The sequence below is a fragment of the Cebus imitator genome, unplaced genomic scaffold (genome assembly GCF_001604975.1).
Source record: "Cebus imitator isolate Cc_AM_T3 unplaced genomic scaffold, Cebus_imitator-1.0 Scaffold312, whole genome shotgun sequence".
Classification (NCBI taxonomy): domain Eukaryota; kingdom Metazoa; phylum Chordata; class Mammalia; order Primates; family Cebidae; genus Cebus; species Cebus imitator.
Genome location: NW_016107627.1, coordinates 568,136 through 583,045, shown reverse-complemented (window position 1 = coordinate 583,045; position 14,910 = coordinate 568,136). Strand labels below are relative to the sequence as shown.

Below are 14,910 nucleotides of genomic sequence, written 5' to 3'. Positions count from 1 at the left end.
AGCCTCTGTGTGGAGCCCTGGTTCTGTGACTACATTGGTGTAGAGACGCTTTCTGGGATGTATGAGCCAACTCACTGTCTTAGGTAGGCAAGAGTTCTCTCTGGGCTAATGGAGTCAATTCTTAAGATCCTGCAAACAAGAGTAAATACCTCTGACAACTGACAATAGAATACATTTTTTCATCTGTGCAGTATTCTGCCTCCTCCCTCCACTATACAACAAATCTATATAAATGATTTCATCCAGTGATCAGTAACCATACTTCCAAAAAGGTAAACTCTAATCCTATCTCCAACTAATGTTTTCTTAAAAGTTGGTACTCCAATAGAATTTAGCTAATCACTCCCCTTAAAGGCTGCCCATGCCACTCACCAAGCCATAGTTCATACATGGCTGTGGGTACCCTCTTACTGTCTTGTTATTAGTTAGCTTTAAATTTATTTCTGGGGCATTCCCCTAACCAGGCGGTCAACTTGGAGAACAGGGCAGTGCTGTATAATTGTTATATTCTGTTACAGAACAAAGAAGGTGACTTTATTAAAGCTATTTAGTTTGGATCAGTGTAAATGCATTGACTGTTCAGTGAGAGTACAGTACAAATAGAATAGTCTCAGGTGTTTTAGAAATGGCATCATGTATATGTGAAGAGGTCAATAATTCATAAAATGGTCCATACATTATATAACATCTTCCTTTCTACAATCCTGTGAAACAGGTTGAGCATACAGTGTGACCTATACTTTACAAAGAAACCTAAGTTCAGAAGAGGCATCCTGATAAATTAAAGGCAGCATCAGGAATGTAACCCCAATTCCATATGATAGCCATAAACAAGACAAATCAATCATGTGGCCACTGAAAAGGTGTTGGAAGCCTCAACTGCTTTATTACAGGCTAGCAGACTGCATAATCCTTAAACAGGACAAATAACCCAACAATAGGTATAGATTATAAACTTGGTTAAGCTGTGGGCTTGGTGAGGGCAAGTGCCTCTTCTGTTATAGACACAGCATTGCCACAGAACCTGGCACACTGAAGGTCCTCAGATATCTATTTAACTGAATAGTGTGTTTTGTACTATTACTAACAAGATGCTAAGGCCCCTACTGACATATCTGTGAAGTTCTTAATTCTCAATGAAAAGAAATATCCTAAATGTTCAATTACATACGCTAGCGCACGTGTGTAACTGTAGACAGTTACACAATATAAAGCATATACCCTTGAAGATCCTGTAATTTAAATTAGACACATTAACGGAGAGCGCTAATTAGCCGACAAGGCAATTTAAAACTAAACATAGAAATAATTTCTTTCTAAATACAGAAATAATGTCTTTCAAGAGACAAGGGCAGTCAGTGGCTCCTACCAATGAGTACAAGGTGAGATGCGATTTTAGAAGGGGAAACACTGACCTTAAATTAGCCCTTAAAATGGTCTATTTTGGTCACTTTTCAGCCCATTGTAATTTCTTATTCTCTGCATAGCTAAAAATATTTGCTCACTGGTTATTTGGGTAAAGAATGAGAAAATGAAAAGCATGTGGATTACAAGTGACCTGGTGACAAGGCCATTTTTCTGAACCCAGGGAGGACTACAGGAGTACTCATCAGAACTGCTGCCAATGGAAAGTTTTCATTAAACTCAGAAAAGTGGATTGCTTAAAAGACAGCCCCCAAATTCTGTTCGATTAAGACTTTGCTAATCATTGACTACGTGCCACTTTCAAAGTCCTCTACAGGCATCATCTTACTTAATCCTTACTACCTTAGGAGATGGTAGGACTCCATCCCCATCTTGCTGATGAGGAAACTACAGCAGCAAGGACACATGGTGTGGCAGAGTCAGTTCAACCCCAAACTCTATGGCCCCAGAACCTGTGGCCTGACTTGGAGCATTCATGCCACCACTCACTGAAACTTGCTGACTAAGAGGTTCCACCTGTAGCCTGAGCTCTACTCCTACCTTTCCTATGGCCTCTGGTGTCTTAGACATCTTCCCATCACCACATTTGAATTCAGTTCACCTTTTCCCTTAAGCCCTTGAATTTCTCTGCAAACTACTTGCGGTCTCTGTCACCCACACCTGATAATTTTCTCTCAACCATGGGATTCAGGTGGTGAACAAATCCCTACCTGGGTACTCTCCTCTTACACGCACTCTCGTCTATCTTTTCTTCCCTCCCTCCTTCCCTCCCTCCCTCCCTTCTTTCTCTCTTTCTTTCTTTTGTGAGACGGAGTCTAGCTCTGTTGCCCAGACTGGAATGCAGTGGTGCAATCTTCACTCACTGCAACCTCCACCTCCTGGGTTCAAGCAGTTCACCTGCCCCAGCTTTCCAAGTAGCTGGGATCACAGGTGCCCACCACCGCACTCAACTACTGTTTGTATATTTAGTGGAAATGGGGTTTCACCATGTTGGCCAGCCTGATCTTGAACTCCTGGCCTCAAGTAATCCACCTGCCTTGGCCTCCCAAAGTGTTGGGATTACAGGTGTAAGCCACCGCACCGGTCTTGCCTATCTTTTCTTTGCCCGCTATCATCATCCTAGTCCAGACACTGGCCATCACACCTCTAATTATTACAACCTCTTTCCCCCAGGCCTCTTGACGAGTCAGAAACTTTAGCCTTCCTTTAGGATGCTGTACCAGAAGCCAGCAGATTAAATGATGAATAATAACAATAAATACTTGCTAACAATTACACAGCATAGTGCTTTAAGCACTTTACATATACAAAGTGCTCATTCGAATCTCACAAGAATGCTGTGAGGCTTGTTCTATTTATCAGTCCCACTTTCCAGATGATGAAACTATGCTCCAGAGAGATTGAGTTACTTGCCCAAGGTCACACAATCAGCAAGTGGGGGAGCCAGGCTCTACATTCTGGGGTCTGGCTCCAGGGTCTGTACTCTTTATCATCATATCTTCTCTCTTAAACAAGTAAACATACATGTTCCAGATCCTCAGAAAGCCTCGAAGGAGGCACACACTGCTCACCAAATATCCTCCAGTTCCTTGGGGGTGGGGAGGAAGAGCATGTGACTACTTCTGACCAATGGGTTGGGACAAAAGAGGTGTGTGTCACTTCCAGCCTGAGGTGTGAGATGGCAGCATTCTCCTCGGCCACAGCAACAGGCAATGTTCTAGATGGTGGCCTTTGTCAGCCTGAGTCCCCAAATAAGTAAGTGAGAACCCCATGCCCCACCCAACTGCATTAGACAAGAGGTGCAAACAAGAAACACATTACAGGTTAAGCCACTGTGATTTCAGGGTTACTTCACGGCTGCAACATAAGCTAACCTATTCTGATTAATACAGTGTTTAACCTACTTGGAAAAAAAAAAAAAAAAAAGACCAATACACAGAGTGTGAGAAAGAAAAATGCAGACACTATCCAGTTCTCCTGGCAAACAGTCTTCCTTAATCCCACTTTCATGGTGTCATTTCATGCTCAGGGATTGAGAACAGTTCCCCATGATCTACCACATCAAGCCCAAGTTCCTCTCCCACACTTTCAAGTCCCTCTACCCTCATTTCTCGCCATTGCCCAATATGTGCCTTTCAAGTTCAGCTGGTTGGTTTTGTTTCTGCCCCGTGTGTAAAATAAATGTTCGGTTCTCACTGGTGGGATTCTTCTGCTTCCTCCCCTTCTTGTTTATACTTACATCCACATCACACCACCTCCCTTAATTCTTTTTAGACTACTCAAAGCCATCCATCTTCCTTTCCTCAACTGATTTGGCTTTTACAGTGTTATGCCACATAGTTTTAATTTAGATGTGTATTATCTTACAACAAAGGTAGAAAAAAACACAGAAACACTGGCCTGAAGATGGGTGTCCTAGTTCTGTCTGGCTCCAACCCACCTCCCTCCCACTTTGTCCAGTCTCTGAGCCTTTCTAGACTTCAACTGTCTTGTCAGGGAAGTAAGTGTTAGATAATAGGCAAGCCCTTTGCCAGCCATCATACAGCCTATGGTCTATTACTTCATGTGCAATATTCTTGTATCCCTCAAATGAAACACAAACTCCACTGGAGAAGAGAAACTAGCTTTTTCTTCTTTCTATGCTGGATAGTGCTGGGCATGACACCTTGAATACAGACAGTGCTCTAAAAAATATATGTTGACCCTAGGTTATCAAATATTAGCTAAGGAGACTATATGATTTGTAGTTTTAGAGTACAGTGAGTAAGAGGTTGATATTATTGCATGTCATAATTTGTTAGGCAGCAACAGATAACTAATATTTGCTTGGTACTAAAATGTTAGTCATGGAAAGCATATTAAATTGGAAACTGAATGATATTTAAATTAGTTTATTTTCCAAAATGAAATTTCTCTTGAGAGTATAAGAGGAGCACCACTAGCTTTTCCATTTCCTTCCACATTTAAAAAAGTAGCATATGACTGCTATCCTACTTTGTCTCTGATAATGCATATCCAAACAAGAGAAATCTTGGCCAACACTGTAGTTGTTAGAAAGAAGAAGCTGTTTAAGAGGCCTATACATTATTTCCTTTTTGTTTCAAGAATTCTTCTTCCTCAAAAATTTTAAAGCTGTTCTTAGCATGCGTGCATGCTAAGTGTGTTGCTTCTTGTAGTGAGTAATGCTCTCAGACATCCTGTCCACTCAGCTGCAAACTACTCCAGAGCAGAAGCCATGTTACTTTCTGCCCCACACTACACCTATCACAATTGATCCAAAACAAGAACTTAAGTGCTTTTCTGATTGGCTTTTATCTGTTTTCTCACAGTGTGAAACATTTATTTCTGGTTTCTGTATCTTATAAGAATGACTTTTCCCAGGCAGATTTTAAGAAGAAAAAAGTGTGTCAGAATGAAACTACACGGAGGCTACAAAGGTTTCAGACCTAATCTAAAAAAAGTAACATTTTGATATATTCTTACTGCTTGAGGGCAGCAGTTTCACAATCTTCCCATCAAGTGCTGGCATGAAATACTGAATTTTTTGGCAGGGGCTACATAGTAAAAATATATAAGGTTACTGCCTATATTAGCCTATAAAAATAAATGCAAACAATATGATGTTTTAGCATTTCATGTATTATATATTCAAGAGAGCAATGAAAGTATATGCAAGTGCCATTTCATGTATTATTGCCTATTGTTTTCCCCAGTAAGGGAGCAAGGGCAAGGAAAAAGTCCTGAAGTTGAACATTATTGGTTTGTTAAAAGAACAGCAGTTAAGTCTGGGCATGGTGGCTCATGCCTATAATTCCAGCACTTTGGGAGGCTGAGACGGGAGGATCACTTGAGCCCAGGGAATTTGAGATCAGCCTGGGCAACCAAAAAAAAAAAAAAAAGAAAAGAAAAAGAAAAAGAAAAAATGGAGATATGTGCCTGTAGTCTCAGCTACCAGGGAGGCTAGGGTGGGAGAATCACCTGAGCACAGGAAGTCAAGGCTGCAGTTAGCCATGACTATGCCATTGCACTTCAGCCTGGGTGACAGTGAGACCCTGTCTCAAAATTAAAAACAAAACAAAAAACAAGCAGTTAAGAGGAAAATGTTATCAAATCAGACCCACAGACCTGACAACCATGTGATAAGAAATCAAGGCGGTCCTGGTTTTCAGCCCCAACAATCTTATGGGCTCTACCTGAAACCTGGTACCTGCCTGTCCTTGCATCCAACACTCAGGCCTCTGGAGAGACCCGTAGAGATTCTGGCAAATCTGAGGCAGGGGAAGGGCTGAAGGACACTGTAGGCCACACCATGCAGAATTTAGGAATCATGTGGTAAAATGAAAAACGGAAACCAAGTGTCCCATTAGGGATTCAGTTGTCAAATTATTTGAAGTTTGTGTGTTGGATAAAATGATTAAAAGGTGATGGGTACGTGGTAGTCATTATACCATTCTCTCTGTATTTGTGTATATTTGAAAATTTCTGTAATAACTTTCTATAAATGTTAAGTATGTTCTCTAACACATTCTCTTACTCTTGTTACATAAGGGGTGGAGGCAGAAATTCAGGTATGGATTTAGAAAGAACTGAGAGGGGGCCGGGCGCGGTGGCTCACGCCTGTAATCCCAGCACTTTGGGAGGCCGAGGCGGGTGGATCACGAGGTCAAGAGATCGAGACCATTCTGGTCAACATGGTGAAACCCCGTCTCTACTAAAAATACAAAAAAATCAGCTGAGCATGGTGGCGCGTGCCTGTAATCCCAGCTACTCAGGAGGCTGAGGCAGGAGAATTGCCTGAACCCAGGCGGCGGAGGTTGCGGTGAGCCGAGATCGCGCCATTGCACTCCAGCCTGGGCAACACGAGCGAAACTCCGTCTCAAAAAAAAAAAAAAAGAACTGAGAAACAGAGACATAGCTGCCAGTCTCCATCTCCAATCAGGTAAGCACAGCAATCCAAATCATAGGAGAATGGGACACGCAGTGGCCACATTCTAAGATCACATGTGAGGGGAGTCTCAGCAGACCTTCAAGAAGTCCTAATACTGAGGCAGCAACAGCAAACCAAATCCACGTCTGTACATATAAGTGGGAGCTAAACATTGAATACACATGGACACAAAGATAGGAACAACAGAAGAGACACTGGGAACTCTACTGGAGGTGGGGGAGTATTGGGCAATGGAGGTTGAAAAGCTACACATGGGGTACTATGGTCACTACCTGGATGATGAGATCATTTGTACCCCAACCCTGAGTGACACACAATTTACCCATAAAATAAACCTGCACATGTACCCCACTGAATCTAAAAGTGGGAAAAAAATTAAAAATAAATAAAAAAGAAAAAAAAAAAAAGAAGTCCTAATAAGAGATGGCTGGTGGTAACAAAGCCACCAGCAAATAACAGGCTATACCAGAAAGCGAAATGAAAAGATCAGCAAGGTAATAGGAAACGAGGAAGTCAAACTGTCTCTATTTGCAGACAACATGATTGTATATCTAGAAGTCCCCAGTGTCTCCGCCCAAAATCTTCTCAAACTTATAAGTAACTTCAGCAAAGTCTCAGGATACAAAATCAATGTTCAGAAATCACAATCATTCCTATAGACAAATAACAGACAAACAGAGAGCCAAATCAAAAGTGAACTCCCATTCACAATTGCTACAAAGAGAATAACATACCTAGGAATACAACTTACAAAGGATGTAAAGGACCTCTTCAAGGAGAACTACAAACCACTGCTCAACAAAATAAGAGAGGACACAAACAGATGGAAAAACATTCCATGCTCATGGTTAGGAAGAATTTATATTGTGAAAATGGCCATACTGCCCAAAGTAATCTATACATTCAGTGCTATCCCCATGAAGCTATCCCCATGACCTTCTTCACAGAACTGGAAAAAACCACTTTAAACTTCATATCGAATCACAAGAGAGCCTGCATAGCCAAGACAATCCTAAGCAAAAAGAACAAAGCCAGAGGCATCACACTGCCAGACTTCAAACTATACTACGAGGCTACAGTAATCAAAACAGCATGGTACTGGTACCAAAACAGAGACATAGACCAATGGAACACAACAGAGGCCCCAGAAGCAACACCACACATCTACAACCATCTGATCTTTGACAAACCTGACAAAAACAAGCAATGGGGAAAGGACTCCACATTTAATAAATGGTGTTGAGAAAACTGGCTAGCCATGTGCAGAAAGCAGAAACTGAACCCCTTCCTGTCACCTTACACTAAAATTAACTCCAGATAGATTAAATATTTAAACATAAAACCTAATGCCATAAAAACACTAGAAGAAAATGTAGGCAAAACTTTCTAGAACATAGGCATAGGCAAGGACTTCATGACTAAAACACCAAAAGCAATGGCAACAAAAGCCAAGATAGACAAATGGGATCTAATTAAAATTCCAAGCTTCTGTACAGCAAAAGAAACCATCATTAGAGCAAACGGGCAACCAATAGAATGGGAAAAAATTTTTGCAATCTATTCATCTGACAAAGGGCTAATATCCAGAATCTACAAAGAACTAAAACAGATATACAAGGAAAAAACAACCCCATTCAAAAGTGGGCAAAGGATATGAATAGACACTTTTCAAAAGAAGACATATATGAGGCCAAAAAATATATGAAAAAATGCTCATCATCACTGGTCATTAGAGAAATGCAAATCAAAACCATGCTGAGGTACCATCTCATGCCAGTTAGAATGGCAATCATTAAAACATCTGGAGACAACAGATGCTGGAGGGGATGAGGAGAAATAGGAACACTCCTACACCATTGGTGGGAGTATAAATTAGTTCAACCATTGTGGAAGACAGTATGGTGATTTCTCAAGGATCTAGAAATAGAAATTCCATTTGACCCAGCAATCCCATTACTGAGTATATACCCAAAGAGCTATAAATCATTCTACCATAAAGACACATGCACACGTATGTTCATTGCAGCCCTGTGTACAAGAGCAAAGACCTGGAACCAACCCAAATGCCCAGAACAAAGAAAATGTGGTACATATACACCATGGAATACTACGTAGCCATAAAAAAAGATGAGTTCATGTCCTTTGTAGGGACTTGGATGAATCTGGAAGCCATCATTCCCAGCAAACTGACATAAGAACAGAAAACCAACCACTGCATGTTCTCATTCATAGGTGGGTATTGAACAATGAGAAAACGTGGACTCAGGGAGAGGAGCATCACACACTGGGGGCAGTTGGCGGGGTAGGGGAGAGAAAGCAGGGGGTGGGGAGGATGAGGAGGGATAACATGGGGAGAAATGCTGGATATAGTATACACCTAAAGTAAAATTAAAAAAAAAAAAAGAAAAGAAAAGATCAGCAAGGCCACACACACACACACACACACACACACACACACACACAGTGTTCTTTGAAGAACTTGATCTCCCAACACAAAGGATCACAAGGAAGAAGTATGTCCCAGTTCAAATCTAAATGTTTCAGATCCAGGTATGCTGCTTTGTATATATACAATTGAAGTAAAATATAAACGTTACATTCTTTTGATTAGCAGTTCTGTCAGCCAAGGTTCAGTAATAGATAATAGAAACCTCGGCTATTTGGGGCAGCAGATTTAGTACACAGAATTCTGTGCTTATACAATTGTTGAAAAGGCTGGAAGGGCAGATCCAGTGCCTCCAGGAATAGACTCCTGGAACACATAAGGACTGGTCTACCAGGAAAACTTTCCTCTGACACACTGAGGAGGCTGGGAAATCACAAAAGTTAATTATATCAATGGTGAGCTCCGGGGTCAAACCACTTCGGCAGAGTCTAGGGATCAGGGAGTTGATCTGTGAGCTCTGGTGCCCAACTGGGTCTGTAGAACTGCACGAGGAAAACGGCTATCTCATATGTTAATTCCTTGGCTCATACCAAATTCAAGAGCCACACATGTTTTTCTGAATGGTAGAACCTAAATTATATTCAGAACTCCAGACAAGGGAGTTTAAGAAATAGAGCATTAGCTTTCCAAACTCTGCTTTATGGGGAAGTACAATAGGAGAACCCCAGGACAGATAATGAGCCAGCTGGCCAGGCATGGTAGCTCATGCTTATAATCCCAACATTTTGGGAGGCCAAGACAGGAGGATCGCTTGAGGCCAGGAGTTTGAGACCAGCCTGAGCAACATGGCGAGACATCATCTCTACAAAAAATTAAAAATTAGCTGGGCATGGTGGAGCATGTCTGTAATCCTAACTACTCAAGAGGCTAAGGCAGGTGGATCCCTTGAACCCAGAAGTTTGAGATTACAGTGAGCTAACAATCGCACCACAGCACTCCAGCCTGGGTGACAGAGCAAGACACCTGTCTTTAAAAAAAAAAAAGTAATAATAAATATGATAATGAGCCAGTTAATCTAGTATACCCACCATACCATTCTAATAAAGTACAAAAATACTCTACCAAAGGGAGGAAGAGGAGGAGGACAAGGAGCAGCAGCAGCTATTTAAGATACACCAAAATCGAATGCAAAAACAAATGTAAAAGGGCATTTCCAAGCTTAGAGAAGAAATGTGCATACAGTAGTTTCAGTAGTAAATCATATTACAGAATTATGAATAATTTTGTTAGGTAAGGTAACATTACAGTTATATAAGAAATGGCATTTTAAAGCTTACTGAAATATCATGATGTCTGAAGAATGCTTCAAAATACTTTTAAAATGACAGGGAATGGAAAGAGGATAGCAAAAATGTTAATTACTGAATCTGGGTAAGAGAGCTCATTTTATTATTCTCTCTGCTTGTATCATTGAAATTTTTTGTGAAAAAGTTATGAAATGTTATTCCATGAGAAATATGAAAACTATACATTATTTTCATCTACTGCTTCACCTTCAAAAAGTTTAATTTTCCCACAGCGTTAGAAACGTATTGTTTTCTGTAAGTACTTGCTCACATTCTTCAAAAATGCCAAGGTCACCCAAGACAGACTGAGGAAAAGAGTAAGGGGATGTACCAATGAAATGCAAGATGTAATATTGGACAGGACATCGACCAGAATTTTGTTTTTCCTTTTTGTCATAAAGAACATTACTTGGACAACTGCCAAATGTGAATAAAGTAATACATACTCATGGTATTTTGGAGTCAAACAAACATTATGTCTACAACTTGCTTTCAAATGATTCAGAAAAAAATACCATGTATGTGTAGAGAGAAAATGATACAGTACATGTGGAAAATGTTAATAATGGGGGCATCTGGTTTTAGGGTATAAGGAAGGGAGTTCTTTGTTCTATCCTTGCAACTTTCCTATAAACCTGAACTATTTTAAAATTTTCAAAAAATATAAACGTTAAGTGGCAGCATTTGGTAGCTACTGAAGAGAAAGCAGTTTCTTCAGCCAATTAAATGAAAATAAAAGTAACAGCTAAATAACTGGAGTGTCATATAGTGCTTCTTCAGACCCCTTTCGTGGGGGCATTTCCCCCTAATTGTAACTTTTTAAAATTTGCATTGTGTGTTTATTTGTACTTCTTATTTTAGCAGCAAAGTTTGAATACAATCATGTAAGTTGTCTTTGGACGTTTACATTGCTGCAGTTGAAATACACGGCCTCAGTTTGGCAAGTTTATATGCTCAAGTTGCTTTCTGCTATAGTGACTAGATGACCATTAACAAGACTGTTTTACCTTAAAAAAAAAAAAAAAGCAATGACAACAAAAGCCAAAATAGACAAATGGGATCTAGTTAAACTTAAGAGCTTCTGCACAGCAAAAGAAACTATCATTAGAGTGAACCAGCAACCAACAGAATGGGAAAAAACTTTTGCAATCTACCCATCTGACAAAGGGCTAATATCCAGAATCTACAAAGAACTTGATCAAATTTACAAGAAAAAAACAAACAAACAACCCCATCAAAAAGTGGGCAAAATATATGAACAGACACGTTCCAAAAGAAAACATTTATGCAGCCAACAAACGTATGAAAAAAAATTCATCATCACTGGTCATTAGAGAAATGCAAATCAAAACCACATTGAGATACCCTCTCATGCCAGTTACAATGGCGATCATTAAAAAATCAGGAGACAACAGACGCTGGAAAGGGTGTGGAGAAACAGGAACGCTTTTACACTGTTGGTGGGAGTATAAATTAGTTCAACGATTGTGGAAGACAGTGTGGCGATTCCTCAAGGATCTAGAACTAGAAACACCACTTGACCCAGCAATCCTATTACTGGGTATATACCCAAAGAATTATAAATCATTCTATCATAAAGACACATGCACATGTATGTTTATTGTGGCACTGTACACAAGAGCAAAGACTTGGAACCAACCCAAATGCCCAGCAATGATAGACCAGATAAAGAAAATGTGGCATATATACACCATGGAATACTATGCAGCTATAAAAAGGATGAGTTCACATCCTTTGCAGGGACACGGATGAAGCTGGAAACCATCATTATCAGCAAACTGACACAAGAACAGAAGACAAAACACTGCAGGTTCTCACTCATTAATGGGTGTTGAACAACGAGAATACAGGAACACAGGGAGGGGAATATCACACACCATGGCCTGTTGCAGGGCAGAAGGCTAGGGGAGGAAAAGCAGGGGGTGGGGGAATTGGGGAGGGATAGCATTAAGAGAAATACCTAATGTTGATGATGGGGTGATGGATGCAGCAAACTGCCATGGCTCGTGTATACCTATGCAACAAATCTGCATGTTCTGCACATGTACCTCAGAACTTAAAATATGATAAAAATAAATAAATAATAAAAACATAAAGTGGCATTAAGGCATTGATAAAATGTCTGAGCCACAAGTCAGATGGGCATGAGTTTCCTTCCAGGCTTGCCATTTAAGCAGCCGTCACTTAGTGACTCAATCCTCGGACCCTCAGCATTCTTAAGTAGAACACAGCAATATCAACATCTACTCTTGTGAGACTGCTTGTGGCTATTCATTTAAATCAAGAACCTATGTCAAATAAGGCTCTATGGTATAAAATTGTTCAATATAAATTTATTAAGATTTCTTAAGGGTAAATTCTGCTGTCAAAAAAAATTTCCAAATGGAATGTATCATGTTCACATTTCATAATGTTACTCCATATTTTTTCTCTATACTGTCACTGATATAAATAAATATGTCCTTGGCATTGTTATTTATTTATACAGTAAATAATTATCAAGTGCCTCTATGAGCCAGTTGCTATTCTACAGCTGGCATAACAGCTAAAACCCACAAGATCAAGTTGCTCTCTCAATCCTACATCCTAGAAGTCAATACTAAACATTAAACAAGTAAACAAATAAAATAATTTTAGGAGAGAGGAGAATTGTAAAGTGTTGATTCTAGCTCTGATGTATCTAAGACTGATTATTTGCCTTCCCAAATATTCTCTGAGCTATTAAAGTCCCTTTCTGCTGAATCAGCCAAAATTCATTCTATTACTTCAATTAACAATCCAGTCAAAACAGGAATGCTTATGCTCCTGTAACTGACAAAGGCTTTTTCCTTTAGTTCAGATAACAAAAGCACATTAGATATTTTTTAACTCAACACATAACATATACAAAAAAATCCAACCCTAAGATAGGTATGAGATTATTTTTGTGTGTTGTATATTTTGCTATGGTTACCAAGACATAGTTAGCATTTTGAATTTTCTTCTTAGAATAATACAATGATCTGAATCTAAAATCTTTCACGAGGTTCAACTTTCCAATGATAAACAAGAACAGGAAGTGAATCTTGAATAAAACCAGACTTAGAGTTCCCTTTATTATTAAAGTATCACCTTTGCTGTCTGTCACCTAAGTCTGACTTAACCATCATTCAACTTCCATCATTCTAGCCTAACAGTTATTAATATCTTTATTTCTGTTCGAACAAAACATACTTCCTATGAGACTGGAAATTTTGACACACTCAAATGTTTTAAGTCACAAGAGGAAGACAGCTAAAATAAAGGAATTAAGTAGCAAAGCAACTCAGAAAAGCAGAAATGAAAACAGATGTTAAACCTCTTTGAAACAAATTTTTACTAATAGCCTCAACCAAAGCTATTTCAGTCAACTACTAGAAATATTCTACCTAGTCAAAATGTCTCAACAAGCTCCATAGGTCATGAGCTCCTCAAGGGTGTCTATCTCTTTCCAAGGTTCTGTCTACCACCCAGCATCACGCATGTCATGACCCTCCACCATGAGTGACTTTGCCCCCCCAAGTGTCATTTGGCATTATCTGGAGACATTAATTGTCATGACTGGGATATGGCTGGGGGAAGGAGGCTTTGCTACCAGCATCTACTGGGTGGAGGTCAGTGATGCTGCCAGCCATCCTGCAGTGCATTGGACCGCCCCCACCATAGAGAGTTATGCAACTAAAATGTCAAAAGTGTCGAGGGTGAGAAAACTCCAGTTTAGGTCAATGATGGCACTGCCCTTCATGTTCAAATGCAAAATCACTGCTCATGTGGCTTCATGTAGCCTTCTGGCAACAGCTTACAGACACTTTTAAACCAGATACATTAGGTCTGTTACCTGGTAAGACACTCTGACCACTGAGACTGTTACTTTTGAAATTCCTGCAGTGTTAAAAGCCTGAGTCTCCTTTCACAATTAGCCAGCAATCCATAAGGTAAGTACCTCTGCATGCCCCTTTGATTCAGAAGGCACAGCCTTCAAACATCACTAAAATCTCGTTAAAATGATTGGCAATCTCAGTTCCTAATCAGTCCTCAGATAATGTCAAGACATACGTGAAGCAAGAAAAGCTGCTTCCTCTCGTTATGTATCTTCTAACATCATGATTTTTCTTTTATCAATTTATAGAAAATAGCACTGAAGGTTTCTGAGCCTGTTTCCTCAAAGGAGATGCAAGTCCCCACCTGCCAAGCCTGTTCTGAGGAGTGAAAGTGGCAAATCAATAGGCAGACCTGCAGAGCGTCTGGGATGAGCCCGGTGTGTGCTCACTGACTGCCAAGGAGACGGACTGCCAGGCACAATGTTGGACACATGGTATGGAACACCCAAATACGGAACTGAGCCCAAAGTGTGAGGCCTTTTTGGTTCAGGAAGAAGGTATCTTATTAATATAAGAATGATTGGATTACATGCTACTCTCTAGGTAAGATGCTGGAAACGATTCTATAAGTCCACATTTCAGTCCTTTAAAAATATCACTGGGCCAGGCGCATTGGCTCACGCCTGTAATCCCAGCACTTTGGGAGGCCAAGGCAGGCAGATCACAAGGTCAAAAGATCAAGACCACTCTGGCCAACATGGAGAAATCCCGTTTCTACTAAAAATACAAAAATTAGCTGGGTGTGGTGGCGCCCACCAGTAGTCCCAGCTACTCTGGAGGCTGAGGCAGAAGAAGTGCTTGAATCCAGGAGATGGAGGTTGCTGTGAGCCGAGATCATGCCGCTGCATTCCAGCCTGGTGACAGAGCCAGACTCCATCTCAAAAA

At 40.3% G+C, this 14,910-nt stretch overlaps 1 protein-coding gene across 1 annotated transcript in view; it reads right to left on the bottom strand.

Annotated features, from left to right (window-relative positions):
• The window catches only part of UBAC2 (UBA domain containing 2), a 180,049-nt gene that overhangs the window by 90,410 nt on the left and 74,729 nt on the right, over positions 1–14,910 (bottom strand). The gene's annotated exons all lie outside the window — the stretch shown is intronic.